We start from the raw sequence: 24,997 nt of genomic DNA on the forward strand, positions 1-24,997 counted from the left end.
GCAGCAAATTCTATGCAGTCTAAAGGAACTGAATGGGCAGCATCGCAATTGCAGTGTGAGAATCATTACCGTGGCTTTGTAAAAACGGGGGTTTTATAGAATACTTGCATTTATGCGCCTAAATACCTGCAGGTAGGTGTGAACGTTTACACCAAGGTGAGAATGCAAACTAAGAATCCGCGCTTAATGAGTTGTGTCTTTAGACGCCATTTAGTGTTTTGTCCTTGTCTCTCCTTCTGGCGTGTAAATACCGCACCCCGCGCTAAAGAATACCCGAGCACGCGCAGCGACCTACCGAACATCACTGTTTTTTTTTGGGTTTTTTTTTTGGGGGGGGGTGGTTTCCTTCTTCAGTTCCAAAAACTGTACGAGGAAGAGGCGCAGCCGCTAGCTCAAAACTCCACCCACTAGGGAAACGAAGGACAGCCCTCGGCGGCCCAGCACCGCCCACCACCCCCGCTATTGGTTGGCGGTTGGGATGGGCGTGTCCCAGCGCCCTCGCCTCTCTCTGCCCAGTGGCTCGCGACGTTAGTCAGTAGCCGGTGGTGCAGGCTCAGTGAGTGGGTCTTGAGTTGTTTGCGGTGCATGGAGTGACTGTAGGGGCTGCCGAAGATGGGAGTCGTGGCTGGTGAGTGTTTTCCGGTGTGCAGTGGGGGATGGTTTTCCGTGTCAGGGTGTTTTCTTTGTCCCTCCCCGTGACTTTAGAAGTGACAGACTAAAGCGTTTCTCGCACGAAATAAAATGACTCCCGGGCAAGACTACTGTTTAAGGGAACGTTGCAGTGCTAACTAGACAGAGCGGGCTGCCTCCCCCCCTGTTTACTTCCTCTCTGGTCAGTGGTTCTGCAAAGTAGGTGATAACAGCGCGAGTGACTTGTAACCCAACTCCCAGCTTCATCCTCTTCTTCCCTTATATGTCTCTATTCTCACTAGTTTTACTGGTGCAGTATTGGTGCACGAACCCCCTTCTTATTTTGAGGTTTCCTTTCCAACTCCCTTGGAATAAAAAGTTTGTACTTAGGTTTTTGTTTTTTTTCCCCTAACCTAAATACTAGCTTTTAAAGAGTTTCTTCCTCTTCCACCCCCTACCGATTGTGCTGGGGATCTCTGTTGTTTTCCCTCCTCCCTCCCCCCCAAAAAAAACCCCCCCACTTGTGTGAATCTTAACATTTTTAAAAATTTATTTGAGTATAACAATTTATTATACATACAATGTTCTAAAGAAACATGAGTCCACATCAAGGAAAAGAGAGAAAACATTCATAATCATATTTAAACAAAGAATAAAAACATGCCTGTAAATAATATATTTTAAGTTTATATCTTAATTTGAACATTTGTCTATCTAATAGGCATCTTTCCAACTGATCAGGTTCAAAGAAAGCACATGATATATTTTGATAGGTAATCACACATTTGGCAGGAAATTTTAAGAAAAAAGTAGCTCCCAATGAAAGTGCTCGAGATTTATACTGAAGAAATTGTTTCCGCCTATATTGGGTCGCCCTACAAACATCTGGAAACATTTGTAGTTTCTGCCCACAGAACAGGAAATCTTTTTTTCAAGAAATAATTTTTCAAAACCATACTTTTACAAGACTCGGAGGCAAAATTAACCAAGAGGGTGGCACGTTCAGAAATATCATCCTGATTTTTTTTCCAGAATTTAAACATTTTTAACTTAAACTAATTTATAGACCATTTTTATTGGACAAGGCTCGAGGCAGGTTGATAGAGAGACAAGATGATGGTTCATAGTCAAATGTGCGCAAGACAATAGCGCGCATTTGACCTGTGAATTGTCTTGCGCTGAGTTATTCCTGCGCTCGGTTGTCTTGCGCTGATTTGTTTTGGCGTTTTTGTCTACGCACTTTTGTCTTGCGCGCATTTGACCTGTCACCCAAGATGATGGATTCAAGCTTATATTGTATCTGTCTCTATATTTACATCACTATGTAATAAAAAAAGCATTTTCCCCCAACCCGTAAATAACTTATAAAATTGATATAACTGATAGAGGCAAAGATGGAATATTTGTATATAAATCTCTTGCCCTTTAAAGTTCACCATGTCATTTGGTATGCTGTTGATTCCATTGTGCTGTATTTACAACACAGACCTGCAACACACAAATGCATAGGGATGGCTAAGGAAATCTTCACCAGGTGTAAACCATGAAAACAGTACAGATCAACTCAAATGCATAGGTGTGAGTGGAAGAAGAGGAAAATATTCACTAATGTGTGTAAATTATAAATATAGCACAGACCCTTAACACGAATTGGATTGGGGAGGGGAATGAAAATCTTAATTACTATGTAAAGCACGATTTACATACACTGGTGAATATTTTTCTCTCCCCCCCCCCCCAATTCACTTGTTGGTCTGTGTTTTGTTCATGCTTTACACCTGGTGAAGACTTTTAGTCCCACCCCCCACCCCCAACATGCACTTGAGTGAATATTTGTACTTTAGATATGCTAGTTTTTTTCTGCTTCTCTCTCCTCAGTTACTGGCATTCATTAACAAGGAATAACTTAAAATCTTGTTTAATACTGATATTTTCTTGGAAATTATATATATTAAATTGTGAAAATAAGATGGCTGTAACAGTATTATATACTGTATTTAGGTTTTCTAGTACTGCTGCTTCTGTAAGCTGATTCAGAAGGTCTCACCATACCATTTGCAGATTGTTCATCACCAGCATTGTACTAAAAATCAGTGGTTCCCAAACCTGTCCTGGGGGACCACCAGCCAGTCGGTTTTCAAGATATCCCTAATGAATATGCATGACAGAGATTTGTATATAATGAATGTGACAGGTATGCAAATCTCTCTCATGCATATTCATTAGGGATATCTTGTAAACCCGGCTGGCTGGTGGTCCCCCAGGACAGGTTTGGGAACCACTGTACTAAATGGCGTTTTATGCAGACTGGAACCATGTAGGGTGCATAACTGGACACCCTCTGTTGCTTAACTTTCTTGTACAAAAACTTGTATGGGCTAATCTACAGATAGAGAATGCATAAACAAGATTATGTGAAGGTGTTTAAGGGGTTAAATTCCGCAATATGACTGCTTTGAATACATGCTCTGTAAGTAGATAGAATAACTTCATGTTAATGTAGTGTGTCTATTGGGATTGAAGTAGCTTTGAAATAACTGCCAGTGTGCAGCTTATTACTTGGGAACGAAGCTAGTAAACCTGCCTGTATAGCTTCAGATCCCTCAATGGAGAATGAGTGTGCGTTTGTTTGTGTTTTTTTGTTGGGTGAAAGTGGGTTACTACTTAGTTCAGTAGTTGACTTCTCTTTTGGAAGTAAGTTTTTAGCTTGCTGCAGAAGGTTGATTGAGAGCTCTGTTCTTTACAAATGAATGTGTGGGTGGATTGTATATCTGTAAATCTTGCACATAAGTGAGAGGATTTTTTTTTTTTTTAAGCAAGATGTTTCTTTTCATTTTTTTGTTAGAATGGTCTGAAGAAAGGTCTGAACATGCAGGCTTTTAATTCTGTGACATTCCTGAGCCTAGGCTGGCAAGAGACCTGTCTTCCTTCAGACGGGTCACATCAGTTTACAAATATACATGGAATTTGGAAAAGAAATATGATAAATATTGGAAAGTAACATATCACACACACAAGCCACGCAGCAAATTAGGCAGGTAACAAACTACAGTTAAAAAATAACCTTTCATTAGTAGGAAGGTATCGGAAAGTGGGGGGAGACTTGCTAGGACACCACACTAGAGCCTAACTGAACCTAGGATTTTTGGCTTCTGCTGAAACTGAATCTGTGACTGAAATTGACCTCTTTCAGTAGAAACTGAATCTATAAATGAAACAGGCCCCTCTGATCTTAAGCCTCCCTCCTCCCCCGCACCTGACCAGCCATAGGCTCTTCCTGAAGCTCTGGTGGTCTCGTAGCCTCTTCAGGGAGAGGAATGGATTCCACTCATTCCTACCATGTGTGCTGCTCCAATCCAAATGGCTGTTGAGACTTCCTATGGTAGTTCATTTTCCGACTGAAACCAGCATGTTGGTTCCAGTTGCTAAATGGATGCCAAGACTGCTGCAGGAGGTCCTGACAGCCATTTTGCAATTGGAAGCAATATGAACAGGAGCAAGTCCTCTGCCCATGCTGGTTCCAGTTGGAAAATGGCTGCCGTCTTGGCAGCCATTTGGATTGGAGCAGAGCACAGGGTAGGAACAAGTGAGGTCAATTCCTGTCCCTGAAGAGGCCACTAGACTACTAGGGCTTCACTAAGATAGGCCTGTGGAGGATCTTTGGGTGGTCATGCAGGAAGAGTGTATGGGGGGAATTTGGTTCCAGTTGGAAATGCACAGTAGGTCTAGCCAGGAAAACTGTGAATTGAAGTTTTTCTCATGAATTTGTGCTTGATCAGAAAAGCTTCTTTTTAAAGCACATTCTGGGGTCGCTCAAAGCCACTGATTACTTAAACCTCTGTTTTAATTACAATTTGCTGCTATTTTTGCCAGTGACGTACCTACATATGTGACACCCGGGGCCCATCCACTTTTAACACCCCCTCCTCTATATGAAAAATATGACTTTTAGTAATAATCCACATGTCGCACAACCTAGGAAAAGGCAGCATCTTACATACTGCAGTGAACAGTAGCACATCAATACTTATTGTAAAACTAAACAAACCAGACTAGTACAGATTGATCCTGCACAGTCCCAGTACTAACAGAAAACCATGTCTTTCATACACACAGAACACAAAAACACCCTCGCCCAGTATGGAATATGTAATTACAAACTAAAAATAGAAATATATAGACAAAAGTTAAACTGAACCACCAAGAAGCCGGACTCTGCATACAATGCAACACCACAGAAACAGATGCATGTCCCCTAATGTTGTGCAAAATATAAAGATAGCAGATGTAAATTAAAAAAAAAAGAGAAATAGCAATCATCATTTTACAAATTAACAAATAAAAATAAAGCAAAAAATGGAAAATAAGATAATTACCATTTTATTGGACTAATCGGGAGAAGGCAATGGCAAACCACTCCTGTACTGTGCTGTGAAACATCACAGGGTGGATTCCTCACTGTGTATGTTGCCGTGAGTTGGTGGCTAACCAGTTGCATAATCCATCTATGGGACTAATACATTTTTCAATTAGCTTGCAGGGGCCAAAACCTCTTTCCTCAGGTCAGTAAAAATATACTGCTGTTAAGGTATCTTGTTCTGACCTGAGGAAAAGGGTTTTGGTCTCTGAATTAGTTAAAAAAAAAAAAAGGATTAAAATGAGTCCAATAAAAGGATCATCTTGTTTCCATTTTCTATTTATAAACATTTATTAACACAGCAACAATACTACTTTATCCTAAAGCAAAAGAAAAAAAATAATTAAAAAAATACCAATTTTTTTCTACCTTTTGTCTCTGGTTTCTGCTTTCCTCATCTTTTTGTCACTCTCCCTTCCTTCTACTATGTGCCCTCTCTTCCCCTTCCATGTGGTATCTTTTCTCCTTCTGTGCACCTTCCAGAAACTTTGTCTTCTCTTCCATCTCTTACTCCACCCCCATTGGGCTGGCATCTGACTTCCCTTTCCCTCCTCCCCCCCTCCCACAGTCTGGCATTTCACTCTCCCTTCGCTTTCCTTTTTTTCTCTTATCTTCCTTCTCAATTTATTTTCTGAATCTGTCTAACTTCAGCTTGCCACCTCGTTCCCTCACCCTCTCCAATATTTCAGTAACTATTCTTTTCCCCCTTTCCAAAATGTACCCTTTTTAATTATGCCTTCCATCTAGCATCTGCCCCCCTCTCTCCACTTGCATTCAGTGTCTGCTCCCCTCTTTCCTCCCCATTTCCTTCCTGCATCTGTTCCCCTCACTCCCATCCCCACTTCTGTCCAGCATCTGATCCCCCTCCACTAAAATCCAATGTCTGCCCCCTCTCTCTCCATCCACCCCACTTCATCAGCCTCTACCTCCTCTCCCTCCAACCCAATTCCATCCAGTATCCTTCTCCCTTCTGTCTCTCTCTCCCTCTCTGTGCACCCTAGTTCCATCCCTCTCTCTCCCTCCACCCCCTTCCATACCAGTATCCTTCTCCCTTCTCTTTCCTTCTCTGTGAACCCCAGTTTCATCCAGTATCATGTCCCCTCACCTCCCCACTACTGCTGTTTTGCTTCTGGAACCAGCAGCTATAAACTTAAATGTAGCCATCACGGGATCTTCCTGCATCTCTCTGTTTCTGCTGGCTCTGCTCTGGAACAAGGAAGTGATGTTTGAGGAGGTGGGCCGTGGAGAGGTGAAGGAGAGTCCCACGATGGCTGAATTTACTGCTGCAGCTGCTGGTTCAGGAAAGCAGCAGCGGCAGAGTAGGGCAGGTGGTCCCAGACTCGGTATGCCAGCTGTGTACCCCCTTCGAGCATGCACCCTGGGCGGAGTGCCCCCCTCCTTGGTATGCTACTGATTTTGCTTAATGGAGCAAATTTCTTTGTATTATAGCTATAACTTTTATGTTTTCACACTCAGCAATGTACTTTGCTGTGGAAAATAATAGAGAATGACACAGGGACAGATTTTTTTCCCCGTCCCCGCGAGAACTCATTTTCCCGTCCCTGCAAGTTCTTTTCCTGCCCCGTTACTGCAAGCTTCATCCTCATCTGCACAAGCTTCAAACTCTTGAAAATCGTAAGTGTTTGAGGTTGTGTGGTTAAGGCGGAGCTTACAGGGATGGGGGAGGGACAGTGACAAAACCTGCGGGGATGGGACAGAGAAATTGAGTTCCTGCGGGGATGGGGACAAATTTGTCCCCGTGTCATTCTCTAATACTTCGCTAAGGAGTTGCACATCATCACAGGCTTTATCCTGATTTTTCTCAAGAAGACATTGAATGCTTGAGTGGAACGCCATTGGTAGTTGACTATACCGAAGTGTATGTGTTTAGCTATTAGCAAAGTATGTTAAATTTCTGTTATTTTCTGCAATAAAGTGCAGATATTGAAGGTTCATTTAATAAAATTACTGCTAGATTTTTTGCATATAATTTCTTTTTATCAGTTTATTATTGCTGAGTGTGAAAACATAAAAAGTTATAGCTATAATACCAAGAAATTTGCTCCATTAAGCAAAAAAAATAGCTAATTTTAAGGAAAAGGTGTGTTATGTAATCGATGGCTTTGACTGATTCCAGAATGGGTTTAAAAATTTTAAAAAAAAAATATTTTCTGATCAAGCACAATCAAATTCATGGGAAAAACTGAAATTTGCAGTTTTCCCAACTTTAGTTTTTTTCTGGACAACCCATTTTTGCCTGGAAACCGATCCAAGATTTCAGGTCAGTTTCAGTGCTGAATCTAAAACCGGAATTTGGTTGGCCTTTATCCCACATCATAAGTGATGGTAAGCTTATCTACAGCTACTGTGTTACCATTAGGCAAAATAGCTACATCTGGAGTGGGTTCTTATTTGGACAGAGGGCCCATATAGCCTTTGCCCTGGTTTCAATGTCTTTGCTAAAAGTTGGTGGGGAGCCCAAGAAAACAACTTTCTGTTGAGAAAAAAAAATCCTGCTGGTGTTTCACCGTTTTAGATTGTGATCTTGGTATTCCAGACCTCCTCATGTTCCCAGCTGATGGCTTAGCTAATGATGCTTTGCAGTTCTATGCAGGAGATTTGGGTTTGATTTCCATGCCTGCCTCTGCTGCTTTGGCTAGCAGAATCAAGTCCTAAGATTACGAGGCGGTGCTGAAAAGTTCAGCCTGACCAATCAACTTCCTAAATTCTGAGCATTATTTTGCCACTGTTATCTGAAGTGTTACCTTATTTCATTAAGTGCCAATTTGCAGAAACAAAATTCTCCATTTTGACATTTTCCAATCACTGAACCACATCCATATCATTTGGTTGGCTGAGAACTTTTCAGCACCCCCTCATATAACTACTAGTCACACATACAATTCCTTACAATCTTCTGTTTTTAATAATTGAATAATATAGCGTTATCGTCAAATCTAATCACTTCAATCAATGCTCCCTATTCCCGGTTGGTTGGTTAAAAGAATGTTCTTATGTTCAATACTAATCCTTGAAGTACTTCACTGTTTAACTTCTCCATTGAGAAAGCCGACAATATATTCCTGCTCTGTTTCCTCTTGTGATTTCAAGGCATGCTAAGGCATTGCATACTTAATTTCCCGAGGAGTACCTCATGTGAGAGATAAAGCTGTTCCAAAGCACGCTGGTGGGTTGGAGCTTACTCGGGCCAGATTCTAGAAAAATATGCTGTGTAAAAATGAAGGTCGGAAACATGGATGCATTGAAGAACAAAGCGCAACATCGAAGAACGCCACGCAGTAGTGCGCCGTCTTTGGGCAGAGGGAGTGAAACCTGTGGAAACTCACTATCGGAGATTGATACAGTATGATCATAGCACCATGAATCAATAAAAGGTTTATGAGCTGGTAAAAAGGTTTAAAGCAGGGAGAACAGGGGTAACCGACGAAGGTCATTCTGGTCACCCATCAATATCATGCACACAAGAGACTACTGCCAGAGAGGATGTCTTGAATTAGAGAAGACTGATAACGATGTTTCAATTGGCTGTATATTTGGATATCGGCTATGGCTTTGCATTTGCCATAATGCATGATGACTTGGGATACAGGAAAGTCTGTGTATGATAGGTTCCCAAACAACAAACTGATCCACCCAAGCAACAGCGTGTGGAGGTTGCAACCCAGTTCCTGAGACAGTATGAAGACGATCCGAGTATTCTGGAGAGAATTGTCACTGGCGATGAGACATGGGTGCATCAGTGTGACCTGGAGAGCAAAAGACAAAGCATGAAGAAAGGAATTGGTGCTCACCTGGCTTCAGGAGCAGCCAAAAAACTTCTCTGCAGGAATGCAGAAGCTAGTTGAACGATACAACAAATGCATCATCTTGCATGGGGTCCATGTGGGAAAAGTGATATGTTCAGTTGCTCACAGTTACTTCTAAGAACATAAGAATTGCCATACTGGGACAGACCGAAGCTCCATCAAGCCCAGTATCCTGTTTCAAATAGAGGCCAACCCAAGTACCTAGCTAGATCCCAAGTATAAAAACGGACTTTATTCTGCTTATCCTAGGAATAAGTTGTGGATTTCCCAAAGCCATCTCAATAATGGCCTTTGGACTTCTCTTTTAGGAAATTATCCAAGCCTTTTTTTTAACCCACTAAGCTAACATTTTGCCACATTCTTTGGCAACAAATTCCAGAGTTTAATTGCATGTTGTGTGAAGAAATATTTTCTCTGGTTTGTTAAATCTACTACTTGCCGTAATTTTCACTCCATAAAACACACTTTTTCCACCCCCAAAAAGGGGGTGGAAATATGGGTGCGTCTTATGGAGCGAATACCCCCCTGTATCTCCAAAACTCTTGCGGCAGCGTAAGAGCGGAGCATGAGGCGGGCGCGAGCTTTTCGCGTTCCTGCCTGGTCCCGCTCCACTTGGTGAATGGCTGCTGCCAGTTCTCGCGGGACTGACGGCAGCCATTCACAGAATGGAGCGGGGACCAGGCAAGAACGCAAAAAGCTCATGCCTGCCTCGTGCTCTGCTCTGATGCTGCCACAAGTTTTGAAATTGTCTGAGGGAAGGGCAGGAGCACTGAAAGCTCCTGCCATACTGCACTGGATGGAAGGATTTTAAAAAGTGCTTCCCTCTGACACTGCCTTGAGAGTTCGGCAGTCAGCTTGGAGGGAAGGGCAGGAGCGCTGAAAGCTCCTGCCATACAGCACTGGACGGCAGAATTTTTAAAAAGGTACTGGGGCCTGCCTGCCTGCCTAACTCAAGGTGGGGGGCCCTGTCTGCCAGCCACTAGCCTGCCTGCCTGCCCTTTGCCATGTCCCTACCTGCCAGCTATTAGCCCTGCCTGCCAACCACTAGGCCTATCTGCCCTTTGCCCTGTCCCTGCCTGCCAGCCACTAGCCCTGCCTTCCTGCCCTGTCCCTAACTGCCTGCCAGCCACTAGGCCTGCCTGCCCTTTGCCTTGTCCCGGCCTACCACTAGACCATCAGAGGGGGGATAGGGTACAGAACCTGACAGGGAAGGGGGACAGGGTTCAGGGCTTGACAAGGAGTGTGAGGTTGGGTACAGAGCCTAGCAGGGAGAATTTGTTTCAGAATGGGTTTTTTTTTTTTCTTGTTTTCCTCCTCTAAATTTAGGGTTCGTCTTAATGGTCAGGTGCGCCTTATGGAGCAAAATATACGGTAGTAGCTTCATTGCATGCCCCCTAGTCCTAATATGTTTGGAAAGAGTAAACAAGTGAATCATATCTACCCTTTCCACTCCACTTAGTATTTTATTGAACTCTTTAACATATCCCCCCTGAGCCGTCTCTTCTCCAAGCTGAAGAGCCCTAGCTGCTTTAGCCTCTCCTCATAGGGAAGTCATCACAAACTTTTTTTTTTTTTTTTTTGAGATACAGCAATCAAAATTGCACATAGTTGTGGCTGTACCATAGAGCAATACAAAGATATTATAACATTTTCATCTTTGTTTTCCATTCCTTTCCTGATAATACCTAACATTTTATTTTATTTGCTTTCTTAGCTACTGCTGAGGGTTTCAACATATCCTCGACCGTTAAATGTATTTTGCCTTTACATTTTGATTTATCCTCATATAAAGGAACCAACAGGGAACATAAAATGAAGCTACAGAGGAGGAGAGGGAGAGGACTGAAAAGCAACATTAAGAAATACCTCTTTAAAAGAGGTTTTATGAAAGATTTGAGCTGTATATTATCCTAGCCTTATGAAATGGGAATTCAGGTCTCCTGGGATTGGGGAGGAGGGAGGTAGTGAGCGGGATTGTTTTAATTGCTGTGATGGTAAGATGAACTGTGTTGTTAATTTATTAAGTCTATGAATTATTTTAATGATATTTATGTTCTGTATCGAGAATATTGTATTAAATTATTAAAATAAAGAATGAAAAAAAGAAAAAGGAATTACCTCTTCATGGAAAAGATGGTAGATACCTGCAGTGCTCTCTTATGGGAGGTGGTGGGGATGAAGATAGTGAAAGACTTCAAAAAGGCACAGAATATACACAAAGGATCCCTATATGGGAAGAGAATGGAATAAAAATATAGAATATTTCCTCACAAAGTAGAAAAAAAAGCTTGGAGGAGTGTTAACCTGCATGGAGTGGTAAGTCTAACCCTGGCCACCTTTCTGGGCAGACTAGATGGACCATGCTGGTTTTTATCTGCTGTTATTTACTAAGTTACTGTGTTACCTGGCTATAAGTCTTGTGTGCTTCTAAGGTGGGAGTAAAGGAAAAGAAACAACTGAAATTGTGTATTGAGCTTCCTTTGCATTGCAACCCTTTAGTTGTATGTCTTGTATGGTAGTTGAACCACAAAAAGAGGATTAGGAAAAAAGGTCTCTTCACCATAAGACGTTGATGTGATGTCACGCATGAGTATGATGCCATTACAGCAATTCCAGCTTTAGATGACCAAGAGAATCGTGCTGGCAGATAAACTTCAGATTCCTGCATGTACATCAAATTGGAACAAAAACCCAGCACAGGTCATGTTTTAGTATGTATGCTTCGCTAAATAGATGGACAATTTTCCAAGTACCTTTCTTATTTCCAATCTTAATGTATATTTTCTGTAAACCGCTTAGAACCTAACGGATGTAGCGGTATATAAGAAATAAATTACATTACATTACAATAAAATCAGAAAAATAACCAAAAATGAGTAGCATGCAATAAGAGTTTCAATGCTGTCTCAAAACATGGCACCCAGCTGTGGCTCAGCTACACTATAAACATTGTTTAGTTATTTTTATCATTTTATTGTCCATCGATTTTTTAGTGAAGCATACATACTAAGTACGATCAGTTCATTGTAAGCACCAATGCACTTAAAGCAAGCACTGTCAGTATATGTGCCTAGTAGGAATCTTAAAATCGACAAATGCGATGTTATTACAGGTTGTGAATGTACATTATGTAATTACAGGCCAGTCAGCATTTTCAGTAGCTGCAGCAAATTGTGGAATCTGTTGTAAAGTATTGATCAATTTTGTAAAATTCTTAACACGTTTTATCAAGTGTTGCCTGAATTTTGCGGTTTGAAATTTATCTAATTGTGTGGGTTAATTTTAATTGCTGATTATAGGTTACTATCTCTTATTTATGTGCTATGAATGATTTTTATTTGTAATTCACCTAGGTAGTAGGCATGAGATACATTTTTAAAAATAAATAGTAAATATGCAGGCAAACTTGCCAGAACAGCCCGTGTTGGATTTTTGTTCCAATTTAATGTACCTGTCAGACTCTAAAGTTCATCTGCCAGCTTGATTCCCTTGGTCATATCTTTTCTTTTACTTTTTTCTTGTATTGTAGTTGACTTTGATCTGTGTTTTTTGCCTTTGAAAGAGCAAAAATCAGTGCTGGGTGTACTAGGACTGGATGGGGCTTTATGTGCTGTGCATTATTTAGGTGTAGCTTCTTTGAAACTCAATGAGAGTGAAATGGTTTAACTGAAGTTTTAAAAACTCTAATACAGCGTATCGTGCTGTTTGCCTCCTGAGATTTCAGGTGTGCTGCAGCACACTGGGGTGGAGGAGAGGTGCTGGCTGACTGCTTGCAGTCCTGTGGGCAGTCATTGGGTGGCAGCGCCTCTCCTCTCCGGCCCTCTTCTCTGCTGGCATCCCCCACTGGTGTCTCAGGGCCTGTCTGAAGGGCCTGCACAGACGTTGCTGTGATGTCACGCATGCGTGTGATCTCATTACAGCGACGTCCGCTCACTTCTGGGTGCTTCGAGTCACAGCCACTACCTTTAGTGTGTTGCGGCTTGAGAGAGTTTGCGGGACACTGCTCTAATGTATGTAGATAACCTCTATGGACTCCAGTTTTTTGGTTTCTATATCTGGTGGTGGTGGTGGGGGGGGGGTTATATTGTGAAACTTAATATTAAAGCTTGATGTTCGAAGGATTTATGCTTTTCTACCTTTGCGCCCAATGCTCAATAACAGCGCTAGAGGCAAGAGCACACATCCCATAGGGAAAGAACAGCACCCAAAGCAAATGGGATGCAAATTTTATGTGCATTAAAAGTGAAAGCAAGTGGAGCAGCGTGACTGATGCGCACAAGATCTGTGCTTACCGTGAAACTCCTGTGCATGTGTGCAGGCAAGCGAGCACATTGGCATGACCTGTCCCGGGTGTCATGAAATATACGTAAGCTGCTCCTCAAATTTTTGCAGTTTAAATCCCCTAAGAGGATCAGACCAAAGTGCAGGAAAACAGGTGCCGATATCTGTTCTCACTTCCAGGCATTGCTCAAACTCAAGACATAATGATTTTTTTCTATCTGAACAGGTTGCATGGGCTTTTTTCATTTTTCAAAAGAAGCCAAAAACTGGCAATTCAATGTGAAAAATATAGAAGAAATCCTCTTGTCAAAAACCAAACACCATCCACGAGTGGAGTGCTGCAGGGTTCGGAGCTCGGGCCTGTGCTCTTCAACATATTTATAAACGACCTAGAAATTGGCACGACGAGTGAGGTGATTAAATTTGCGGACAATACAAAGTTATTCAGAGTAGTGAGGACACAGAAGGATTGAGAAGACCTACAAAGAGACATAAATATGTTCGAGAACTGGATCACGAAATGGCAAATGAGGTTTAACGTGGATAAGTGCAAGGTGATGCATGTCGGTAACAAAAATCATATGCACGAATACAGGATGTCCGGTGCTATACTCGGAGAGAGCCCCCAGGAAAGAGATTTGGGAGTACTTGTAGACAAGTCAATGAAACCGTCTGCGCAATGTGTGGCGGCGGCAAAAAGGGCGAACAGAATGCTAGGAATGATTAAGAAGGGGATCACAAACAGATCTGAAAAGGTTATCATGCCATTATACCGGGCCATGGTACGCCCCCACCTGGAATACTGTGTCCAACACTAGTCGCCGTACATGAAAAGGACATAGTACTACTCGAAAGGGTCCAGAGAAGAGCGACAAAAATGGTTAAGGGAATGGGGGAGTTGCCGTACAACGAGAGGCTAGAAAAACTGGGTCTCTTCTCCCTTGAAAAGAGAAAACTGAGAGGGGACATGATTGAAACATTCAAGATATTGAAGGGAATTGACTTAGTAGAGAGAGAGAGAGACAGTTCACCCTCTCCAAGGTGAAGAGAACGAGAGGACACTCGCTAAAGTTAGAAGAGAAAAGATTCCGTACAAACATAAGGAAGTTCTTCACCCAGAGAGTGGTAGAAATCTGGAATGCTCTTCCGGAGGCTGTTATAGGTGAAAGCACCCTTCAGGTATTCAAGACAAGGTTGAATAAGTTCCTACTGGAACAGAACATACTCAAATAGGGCACTGGTCTTTGACCTAAGGGCTGCTGCACACAATGGACTGCTGGGCACAATGGACCACTGGTCTGACCCAGCAGCGGCAAATCTTATGTTCTTATCCCTGACCTTGTGTGTTTTCGGTGTTAAGGCCAGCATTAGGTTTTGTGCTTTCTCCTGAGTATTGGATTCAAATCCAGGATGATCATGTATTCCCTCCATTTCAATGCATTTAAATACAATTTGTACTAATCTTAAGTGCACAGATTAGCATGTGCACTGGAGGGTTTTGTGCATGCTGTGCACATTAGGGCTTGAACCACATACATCTTAATCACTCCTAGCACTGGTGTTAAGTTTTTGAGCAAAACTTTTCATACGCTGACAGGTTGGAAATGCTGGGGCTATTCTCCCTGGAAAAGCGGAGACTTAGAGGAGACATGATAGAAACCTTCAAAATCCTGAAGGGCATAGAGAAGGTAGACAGGGACAGATTCTTCAGACTGTGGGGGAACCACAAGTACAAGGGGGCACTCGGAGAAATTGAAAGGGGACAGGTTTAGAACAAACGCGAGGAAGTTCTTTTTTACCCAGAGGGTGGTGGACTCATGGAACGTGCTTCCGGAGGTTGTGATAGGCCAGAGCACGCTACAGGGGTTCAAAGAAGGTTTAGATAGGTTCCTAAAGGATAAGGGGATTGAGGGGTACAGATAGAAGTAGAGGTAGGTTATAGGAATAGTCAAGGACCACTTCACAGGTCATAGGCCTGATGGGCCGCCGCGGGAGCGAACCACTGGGCGCGATGGACCTCTGGTCTGACCCAGTGGAGGCAACTTCTTATGTTCTTATCTGGGCCTTTGAGAGTTATACTCATATGGTGGCCTCTTAGAAAATTTACTAGGAGTGAATGTATATAGTTTTTCTCAATTTCATTATACTCTTAAATTTAGGAACATAAAAACTGGGTGATAAAAGGGTAGATTTAGGAAAAGAAGTTATGAGCCTATCACTGATTTTCAGCACTAGGCTCCTAATTTTAGGCTCCAATCTAGGCAAACGAGTGGTAGGCATTTAGGAGCATAACTTTTCAGCTGAAAATTCATCTTAAGTATGGCTGAAAACTAGGCATAAATTTAGGAGAGCTTTGTTTTGTTTTTTAAATATCAGGCCCTTAGTGTTTTGTTCATAACCCTAGATGAGATAAAGACTCTGCTAATGGTGAGGTTTAGGTCAATAAATGAGAGCTGAAAGTCACTACCTGCTTTATATACCTGAAGAATAGCCCTACTAAAACATTTTTCTTTTGTTTTTAGTTGTTGATTGAGTCTAAAAGCAGTCTTGCCCGTTTCGGTATTTCCCAGTGGAGTCTGATGCTGCTTACACACAGATGTTTTTATATCGCTCGTCCCAGGGCTTCATACTAATCATAGGCCTGTTACTGATAAATATACAGGGGAAACTTATCATAACCTGCTCTCAGATCATGGTGTGAGAACCTGGTTCCAGAGCTCTTGCAAGTTTCCATTGACTTGTAATGATTAACTGGTTTGAGTAGGAGTAGTTTATCTTTGTGGTAACTGGACTGGTACCTTCACTTTGTCACTATTCCTATAAGACTATTTCATCACAAGTGTTAACCATTGCCTGCCTTGCGTTCATTCAGAACAAAGCACATTTTAAATGGGTTGTAGCCTTTGAAAGTATGGGGTAAGGCCCTCTCCCTCCCCAACAGCCAACTGTATGAATTGTGGTGGTACTACTAATCATTTCTACAGCATTAGAAGATGTACAATGCTGTACATGTTATATGCAGGTACTTTGTCCCAAATGGGCTCACAATCTTGTTTTGTAGCTGGGGCAATAGAGGGTTAAAGTCTCACAAGGAGCTGCAGTGGGAATTGAACACAGATCCCCAGGATGTTAGAACATAAGAAGTTGCCTCCACTGGATCAGACCAGAGGTCTATCGCGCCCAGCGATCCGCTCCCGCGGCGGCCCATCAGGCCCATGACCTGTGAAGTGGTTTCTGGCTATTCCTATAACCTACCTCTACTTCTATCTGTACCCCTCAATCCCCTTATCCTTTAGGAACCTATCTAAACCCTCCTTGAACCCCTAAAGGGGAGGAAGCAAAAAGGATCCCCCTTTTTTGTTTTATACTGTGAACAAAGTGGTGCAAAGCGGTGTTACATTACTACAGTAAATCTGTGGTAATGGTAAATATGCCAGTCTGTACTTGGCAGGGATGCCCCTTTTACCCCTGCCTAAAGATTTCCCTGGCCTTAGAGAAATAACCAAATGGTCCAACCAGTAGGAAGAAATCTGAGCACACCTTTCTGCCCGCTGCTTCCCTTTGCCTTACCCCTTCTTCCTTTACAAGTACATGTACTCTGAAATCAATGTACATACAGTATACTCTCTATTAACCGGAACTAAATCCAGAGCTCTCAAGCAACCAGAAAAAAAAATCTAAGAATTCTGTAATGCTTTAAATAAAAATGAAAATAAAATCAATTCCTGGTGGAAATTTAAGTGTAAACTTGGCACGTCACACCCGAGTATGTCCATGCTTTGCCTACCATATGTCTGGTAGTTTTGTCTAGAACAGTTTATGGTATAGTATGGGGTATAGTATTAGGCCTATTTTTAATAGTAACTCTCAAGCAACCAGAAGCTACATTTATCTGGCATCTATCAATCCCCATGGGTGCCGGTTAACTGAGTCTACTGTACTTTTAACTACTGGGTGGAAGACAATTTTCAGCTCAAAATTACCCCCACTTTATATTCTTTCTGAGGATCAAAAAAAAAAAAAAAAAAAGCCAGTATTACTTTTATGCTGCCTTGATTCCTTTGCAAAGCAATATTACACTTAAATCATTCTAGATTATACCCTACCAAAGTTGTCATGTTTGTCTGATTAGACTGTAAGCTCTGTTGAGCAGGGATTGTCTCTTACACGGTTACACAGTGGTTCATGCATCTGGCAGCACCATAGAAATAAGTAGTAGGATGTACCCATCAGAAAAATCTCACTCTTTGGCCTTCAACTTCATTCCTTGGTGTAGCATCTTATCACTCCTTGGGGATGGTTCACCCTTGGCATCTGATATCTGTAGTGAACTCATTACAGTAGAACACCAATTATCCGAATGTCCAATTATCTCGATTGCTTTGGGGATCTTGGTGTATATTTGAATTCCCCCCTGAAGTACCATTCCTATCGCTCTCCCTCCCACTAGTACTTTCTCTGCTTGTCGTTGCTGCCATAAGCCCAGCCCAGCGCCCCCCCCTTAAGCACGCCCCCTGCAATGATTGGACAATAATTTTTTTTTTCTTTTGTTTATAAAATAAAAATACTTTCAGCGCCCCCAAGCCCCCCCCCCATCAAGAAAAGGCAGCATGCCCCCTCCCAGAACCAGAGGAAAGACCCCAGGCTTACCTTGTTTCCCTGGTGGTCTAACGGCGTGCTGGGGCAGGAATGATTCTACTCGATCATTGATTGACCCATATCCACATCATTTGGTTGGACTGAGAACTTTTCAGCACCCCCTCATATAACTATCTAGTCACAAAAACAAGAGCTAGCACAAGCTGCATAGTTTCTAACTTCATGTGCAATTTTCCATAAGTTGGTCACCCTTAATTTCTATCTTTTCTGTTTCACCTGTGCTGTCTAGTAAGAAGTTACAATATTGGCACAAAGTGGCATACCTGCATTGTTTAAATATGTTAATTGCTGTAATTATATGTTGCCTCTGTTTGGCTTATACTTTTGTACACTGCCTTCAGTGAATTTCATCAAAAAAGTGGTAAATTCTAATAAAAAATAAGTCTCTTAAATATAAGATGGCATACTGGGTCAGGCAAGAGGCCCATAGTCCAGCTTCCTGTATGGCAGGAATCATTTCAGCTGTCAGAGTAGCACCAAAGGCATTGGAAGTCGGGGGGGGGGGGGGGGGGCTCACAGGGGCCATGGCCTCCCCCCAATATTGGTGGTAGGACCTTTCATGTGGCTTGTGGTTCCCTGCCGGGTTACAAGGCCCCCTTCACCTCAGATGGCAGGGAGGGTGCTAGCCTCGCGTTGGAAGTCTCGGCAGCTATTTTCGTCGCTGACAGAGCATGGGCAGGAGTGAGTAGGATCGCTCCTGCCCCAGCGCACCACTAGACCACCAGGTAAACAAGGTAGGCTTGGGATCTTTCCTCTGGATCTGGGAGGGGGTTGGTAGTGCCTTTTCAGGGAGAATGAATGCTGTCTTTTCTTGTTGGGGGTTGGGGGAACACTGATGGTAATTTTTTTTTATCAATTAAAAACAAAAGAGAAAAACTTATTGTCCAGTCATCCGGATAATTGGCGTTCCACTGTATTTCAGAAATATATGAAAAAATCTAGAATTCCCTTTTTTCCCCCTCCCCAAACATATAAACAAAACAATTGTAGTTTTATTTAAAGTAGTCTGTTACTCCTTGTTATCCACCATATTCAACGGATACAGTCATATTTTAAAGATTGAATTAAAATACAGCATATATTCTTGGCAGTCATAAATAAAGATGAAATGTGGTGTACACTCCTTGAACCAGTTAGATCAGTGGTCTCAAACTCAAACCCTTTGCGGGGCCACATTTTGGATTTGTAGGTACTTGGAGGGCCTCAGAAAAAAATAGTTAATGCCTTATTAAAAAAATGACAATTTTGCATGAGGTAAAACTCTTTATAGTTTATAAATCTTTCCTTTTGGCTAAGGCTTAATAATAATATTGTCATTTATAGCTAAAGAGACATATGATCAAGAAACTTTTATTTTACTTTTGTGATAATGATAAACATAACGAGGGCCTCAAAATAGTACTCGGGCCGCAAGTTTGAGACCACTGAGTTAGATACAAGCATAGCTGTTCAGAGGTATTCAAACAGTAGCAGCTTAGTAAATGTTTTGTTTGAATGGACATGAATAACTTTTTCTACTGTATAGATTATTAAACATTAATAAAACTCAACAACCTGGCCTTTCTGATAAAAACACTTAGGCAGAGTGCACCATAGACTTTGCTGCACTTGAAGCAGTTTGTCTTAGTCACCAAGACTCGATTACTCCAGCAGTCACAGCTAGGCAGGAGCACATTCATTTTTGCCAGTGGAAAAATCTGCTTTCTACTTCTGGAGAAACCCGGCTTTTAAAGAGTTCTTTCCAAATACTGTCTCCACTTTCTGTTCACTTGACACGACACATCCCCTGTTGGTAAGGACTTGTAACCAGCAAGGGAAAATCTAGTGTTGCCCTGCAAAATTCACCCTCCTAGATGGATGAATTTAATTTTACTACAGGGAAGGGAGGCAAGAGGCTATGAATGGCTTCATAAAATTCTAGCAAAGAACTGAAAACTAAGCATGTAGATTTTTAGACTACTTCAAAGTGAAGCACAACTGAGCTATGAAACTCTCTATTAACCTCTCAGCTGAGAATATTGAAATGTTTACTTCTGATGTTAAATATGGGATTAGTGCTGTGCAATAGTTTTTGCCCACTTCATATTTCCCGTTATTGCATACAGTATGTAATATCAAATGGTTTCTGATTTTTAAAACAAAAAGTTATAATAGACAAAGTGAACCCAGATAAACAAAAGTGTTTAAAATATTTTATTTATGGGACCAAATTGTTCAATAATTTTTCACATGGGCAATATGGTAACTGCCCTTTAGTTTTCCAGTCAACCCATTGACCAAATTTAATTGATAGATTCAGGAGATTGAACACAGTCAGACTTGATTGCAGCTAGCCCTGTTGAATCGAAACCTTATCAAATCAAACCAACACTCTGAAGCAAGTATAGTGAAACCAGTCAACTGATATCACTAATGAGTGACCTTGGAACTTCAAACGCCCAAGCTCCCCACCTGGTCAGTGCTCAATGGGGTATGAATATTATCACAAGTTACCTAAAGGGCTGTATATTTGTATATTCAGATTTAAAGATTTTGCAAAAGTACTTAGCTTGGCCCAATGGGAGCTCTGCCATTGCACTAATATAGCTTCCTCAGGGGTTAGAAACTTTTGCGATCTGATTTTTCATTCAGCGTCCTGCTTGCCCATGCCTGTTTAATGATATCATAAAGAGATTTCAAAGCCTGCACAATTTCTATTTCAGCTTGCATCAATTTCTAAAAACTACTTTATTCAATAAATTTCTCATTAAAATATAACTCGCCTAACTGTCTGCACATATTCTTTGAGCTTCCGACATCGTAGGCTCGCAGCTGATTTTGCTGCTTCTGAAAGATGGCGGTGATCTTTCAAACAATCGCTGTCACTTTACCCTGCCAGCTCTATACCCTTTCCTCCCTCTGGTGGTCTAGTGGTAGGCTGGGACAGGACATAGGGCGGGCAGGGACGGCACAGATGTCAAGGCAGATGACTTTTTAAAATATGCAATGTCACCTCAGTAACAATATAGTGCAAAATATAGACCGTAGATATAAATTCTCAAAACTGACACATTTTAATCACTAAATTGAAAATCATTTTTCCTACCTTTGTTGTCTGGTGATTTCTTTCTTTCTTTCCTTCACTCCCTCCCCCGTTTCTTTTCTTTCCTTCACTCCCTCCCCCCTTTTTTTTCTTTCCTTCACTCCCTCCCTCCTATGTTTCCCTCACTGCCTTCTAGCCTTTGTCCTGTCCCCCCTTTCCTCAGGCCCAACAATTGTCCCTCCCTCCTGCCAATGTTACCCTCACTGCCTTCCAGCCTTTGTCCTCTTTCCCTCTCCCCCCAAGCCTGCCCGCCTGCTCGCTGGATTTAATTACCTCCCGCTGCTGCCGCTGTGAAGACACGTTGCTGAAGGGCGAGTGCTCCAGGCCAGACGAAGCAGGGGGGGAAAATCTGGCTCAGCAGCGGCGGGTCGAACTCAGTGCAGCACCACAAGCCATGGCCTCGTTGCGGCCTGAGAGCGAGGGACGAGCGGGGAGCCAGCATAGAACGAATTGCTGGGAAGAGCCAGGCGAGTGCAGTGATTGCATGCTGCCAGCCCAGAAGCCTTACCCTCGAAACCTTACCCTCCCCCCCCCCCACATTAATTCTGATGTCAGAGAGAAGGGCTGGCCCGGACCTTCTTTCCAACATCAAAATTGACGTCAGGGATAAGGCTCATAGGATACACCTTTTTTCCACCCACTTTTTTGGGGGAGGGAAAAAGTACATCTTATGGACCAAAAAATACGGTATCTTCGGCAATAATGGCAACGATAAATAAACCACAGACACTTTATTGATGGTAATAATCTGTACCCAACTTTGTTTATTGGGACAACCAATAAGCAATGAACAATTGTTTCACCACCTGAGCTACAAAACATTGCAATTTGACAAAAACTTAAAATTGTATTCCCCTGACCCCTCCATATCAGCAAGAGCCTAGGGTGAGGCATGGACCGCCACGCCCCTATTCTGAGCCACATGCCTCAAGGCATATTCTCTCACTTGAGCTCGTTTCCCCTTAACTGCTTATCCCCTGATGAGCCTGGGGGGTGGGGGGGGTAGGCATGGACCTCTATGTCCCCCTTTAAGGGTCAACTAAACTGACTGCCCAAATACCCGCTCAGGTTATTCCACAGGCCTGTAGTTTACAGGCCCCCCCCACCCAAAAGCAAAGCTGCGACCCATGGGATCCCAAGGATACTAACCAACCCCATCTACCTGCTCAGCAGCTAATCATCCCACCCTAGGTGCCATGTGGACCGTCATCAGCGGTACCCCTCACACCTATGTCCCCAACACTAGACACTACCAATTAGTGAACAGCTCCATTCCCAGACCTCAACCACAGGACCCCCCAAGTGTCTCCCGAACCCCCGGGGCACGAAACAAACGCTGATCGGTCAAATTCGGCACAAGGAGACCCTAGGAAACCACTGTCGATATGGAAGTGGCCAAGCCATCACACACCAAGCATTGTCCACTGTCCTGCTGCGTCACTAAACTGCATACCCTGAAGAGTTACCTCTCCGGGAAACCATGCAGCAGTTACCCAACCGCAATGGTTATAAATAACTCTCCATACCTCCTACCCCCACCAATCTCTCCTACCCAGCTGAACAGGATACTTTTCATCGCAAGCTAGAGCAACCCAGCACTCAACCCTACCCTCGAACCACCAGGCACCTGCCACCCTGCCACTACCACATGAAAGGACCCGTAGGCATCCACACAGGAAGCAGCCCCACTGAGGCGTACAGAGGCTCCATGCACTTCACACTCCTCCATTAACCCAACATGGGAAATGGGCAAAAGTTCACTGCAAGCTCCCTTGCGCAAGCTTACTAGGACCCACCTCCTGAAGAGGCGGGCAAGAGGGTACCCAGGAACGGTCCTGACAAACCCTCACAGCTCTACATGCCACCGCTCACTGATGCAAGCCGGAATAACGCTCCCAACACCTGCCGCACTGAAGAAACAAAACGCAACAATCTACTCACTGCTGCCTTCCAGTAGTGGACCCACCTGAGGGGGGTAGGGCGCCTGCCCACCAGGAATACAGACATACCCACCATGAGCCTGAGGCACCCCAAGGCAAACTCTGCAATTGTAATGCCCCCCACCCAGATACCAGGAAAATGGAGTACTAAAAGAACACCCTATGACCACCCCCTACCCCATAGGGGAACCACCCGGCAATGAGGGCTACCATGAATCACAGTATCCCACACCCAACAGCAAGGGGACACCACGGCCTGAATAAAGAGTCCTCGCCCCCTGAGGATGAATGTAAGTCTGACACCAGACAAGACCAATGCCACATCCAGCCCCAACAGCACCAATATGGGAGTTCCCCAGGGCACCTGCCCCAGAACCAAGTGCTACAACCCCTGGCCACTATCCACTGGGCCACAAATCCACCTTTCTGAGCCACCTGCAAGCCACGATCGCCACATCAATGCAGGGACTAACCATAACTGCGCCCAAAAGACCCACTACCACCCGACTGCCCCAACTGCAACACAAACCATCTTGCCATTCAGCAGGAACACCCTGCAGCTCAAGGGCCACGACCCATAGGACTGCCCCCCAACCCAAGAACCACGGAGGGGCCCCCAACACACCACCCAGTTACACCCCCCATGTCCCTTTATAATACTACCCAGTCCTGTCCCCAAAGCGCCATCTGTGCATTCCCCTGAAAACCACTGCACCGCCCAGTGCTGCCATTGAACAGCACCCCTGCCAGTCCAGCGAACTAATGCTAGAACCACGACCCAGCCCTGCTGTCTGAGGGGACCCATAGCACCTCAACAGCTGCCGTGCCTACCCTCCTTCCCCAGAATGTCAGCGGACATGCCGGGCTTGCCATGAAACCAGAGCCAACCCCCTCAGAAACCACTCACTTGCATGGCTGCAGAACCCCAGTCCCACGGCAGGACAGCCAAAAAAAAGGAGGAGGGTGCTGTGACCTGTGGCACCATGACAGCTATCTCACATAGCGCGTTCCTGTCTCCTGCGGGGCCCTTCCCCCCCAGAGTGCTCAAAGAACCACTTGGTCCTGCCCAAAACCATTGCTGCAGAACAACCCCGTTCTGCAACATGACAGCTAATGAGGGTGCTACCCTGTCAGCAGCTACACAGCCTGCTCCAGCCATCAGTAGGCCCCCAGCTCCGCCGGGTCCCACCCCCCAGAGTGCCCGTAGATCCACCTGCTCCTACCCAAGATACTGTAAGGACCACCTGGTCCTGCCCAACCACTTCCGCAGAGTATCCCCCAGTTCTGCAGCATGCCACCAAATGGGGGGGAGGAGTGCTGCTGACCGGTGGTGCCCTGACAGCAGCCACACATCCCACTCTAGCCACCATCCCACACTGCCTGGTCCCTACAAAAGAAATCAGCAGAACCACCTGGTCCTGCCCCAAGAGCCACATTTCACAGCTGTGGAACAGCCCCCAATTCTGTGATCTGCTGTTGTCCTGTGGCGCACTGGCAGCAGCCACTTTGCCCACTCCAGACCTGAACTGCAGAGGAAATGGCACCCTCTGCAGCAACCACCCTGTCTCAGGCCGGTCTGATGCACCAGTAACTTCCGGCTCTGAAGTGCCCTGGGACTATCACAGCACCCACCAGCAACCTCTGCTGCAGACTCTGGTCCTGAAAATAAACAGAAGGAAACAGCTGCAACAGGCAAATAGTTCTCTGCAGGGACCCCTACAGCAGACCCAGACTGCAATTAACCCCATCCCTGCCCTTCGCCACCTGCCATACCCCTTGCCCCCACCAAGCCCAATCCACCTCCCCCATCCCAGACTATAAAGAGGCAGCAAGCCTGCTTCAGGGAAACCATCCAGTGGAGGCCCCCCACAGACCTCCCTGGGGCTCCCCCCCCCCGATCAGCCAACGTGCAGCAATATCTAGGGAGTAGGCCACCCCATGTGACTGCCATACCACCATCCCTACCTACTGTGTTTTCTACCGATTACTCCCGAGCACCCAACCTTGCACAGTGGGAACGCAAGACACCCACTTCAAGGCTCACCCCTATAGCGTGCTATGATAAATGCCCCTGTCCCGGAGTACTCCCCCGAGGGCCCGAAGCCCCCTACTCACCAAGCAATACCCCCCCCCAGCAAACCCCAAGGACCCTTTTTTGGCC

General features: G+C 44.1%; 1 protein-coding gene across 1 annotated transcript in view; it reads left to right on the forward strand.

Moving 5' to 3' along the window:
* The first annotated feature begins 539 nt into the window (after positions 1-539).
* ITPKC (inositol-trisphosphate 3-kinase C) overlaps positions 540-24,997 on the forward strand; it is a 186,149-nt gene continuing 161,691 nt past the window's right edge. Inside the window, exon 1 of the mRNA XM_033955852.1 lies at positions 540-628. The gene's annotated coding sequence lies outside the window, so the exon portion shown is untranslated. The remainder of the gene's footprint in view (positions 629-24,997) is intronic.

This window comes from Geotrypetes seraphini, chromosome 8, assembly GCF_902459505.1.
Source record: "Geotrypetes seraphini chromosome 8, aGeoSer1.1, whole genome shotgun sequence".
Lineage (NCBI taxonomy): Eukaryota > Metazoa > Chordata > Amphibia > Gymnophiona > Dermophiidae > Geotrypetes > Geotrypetes seraphini.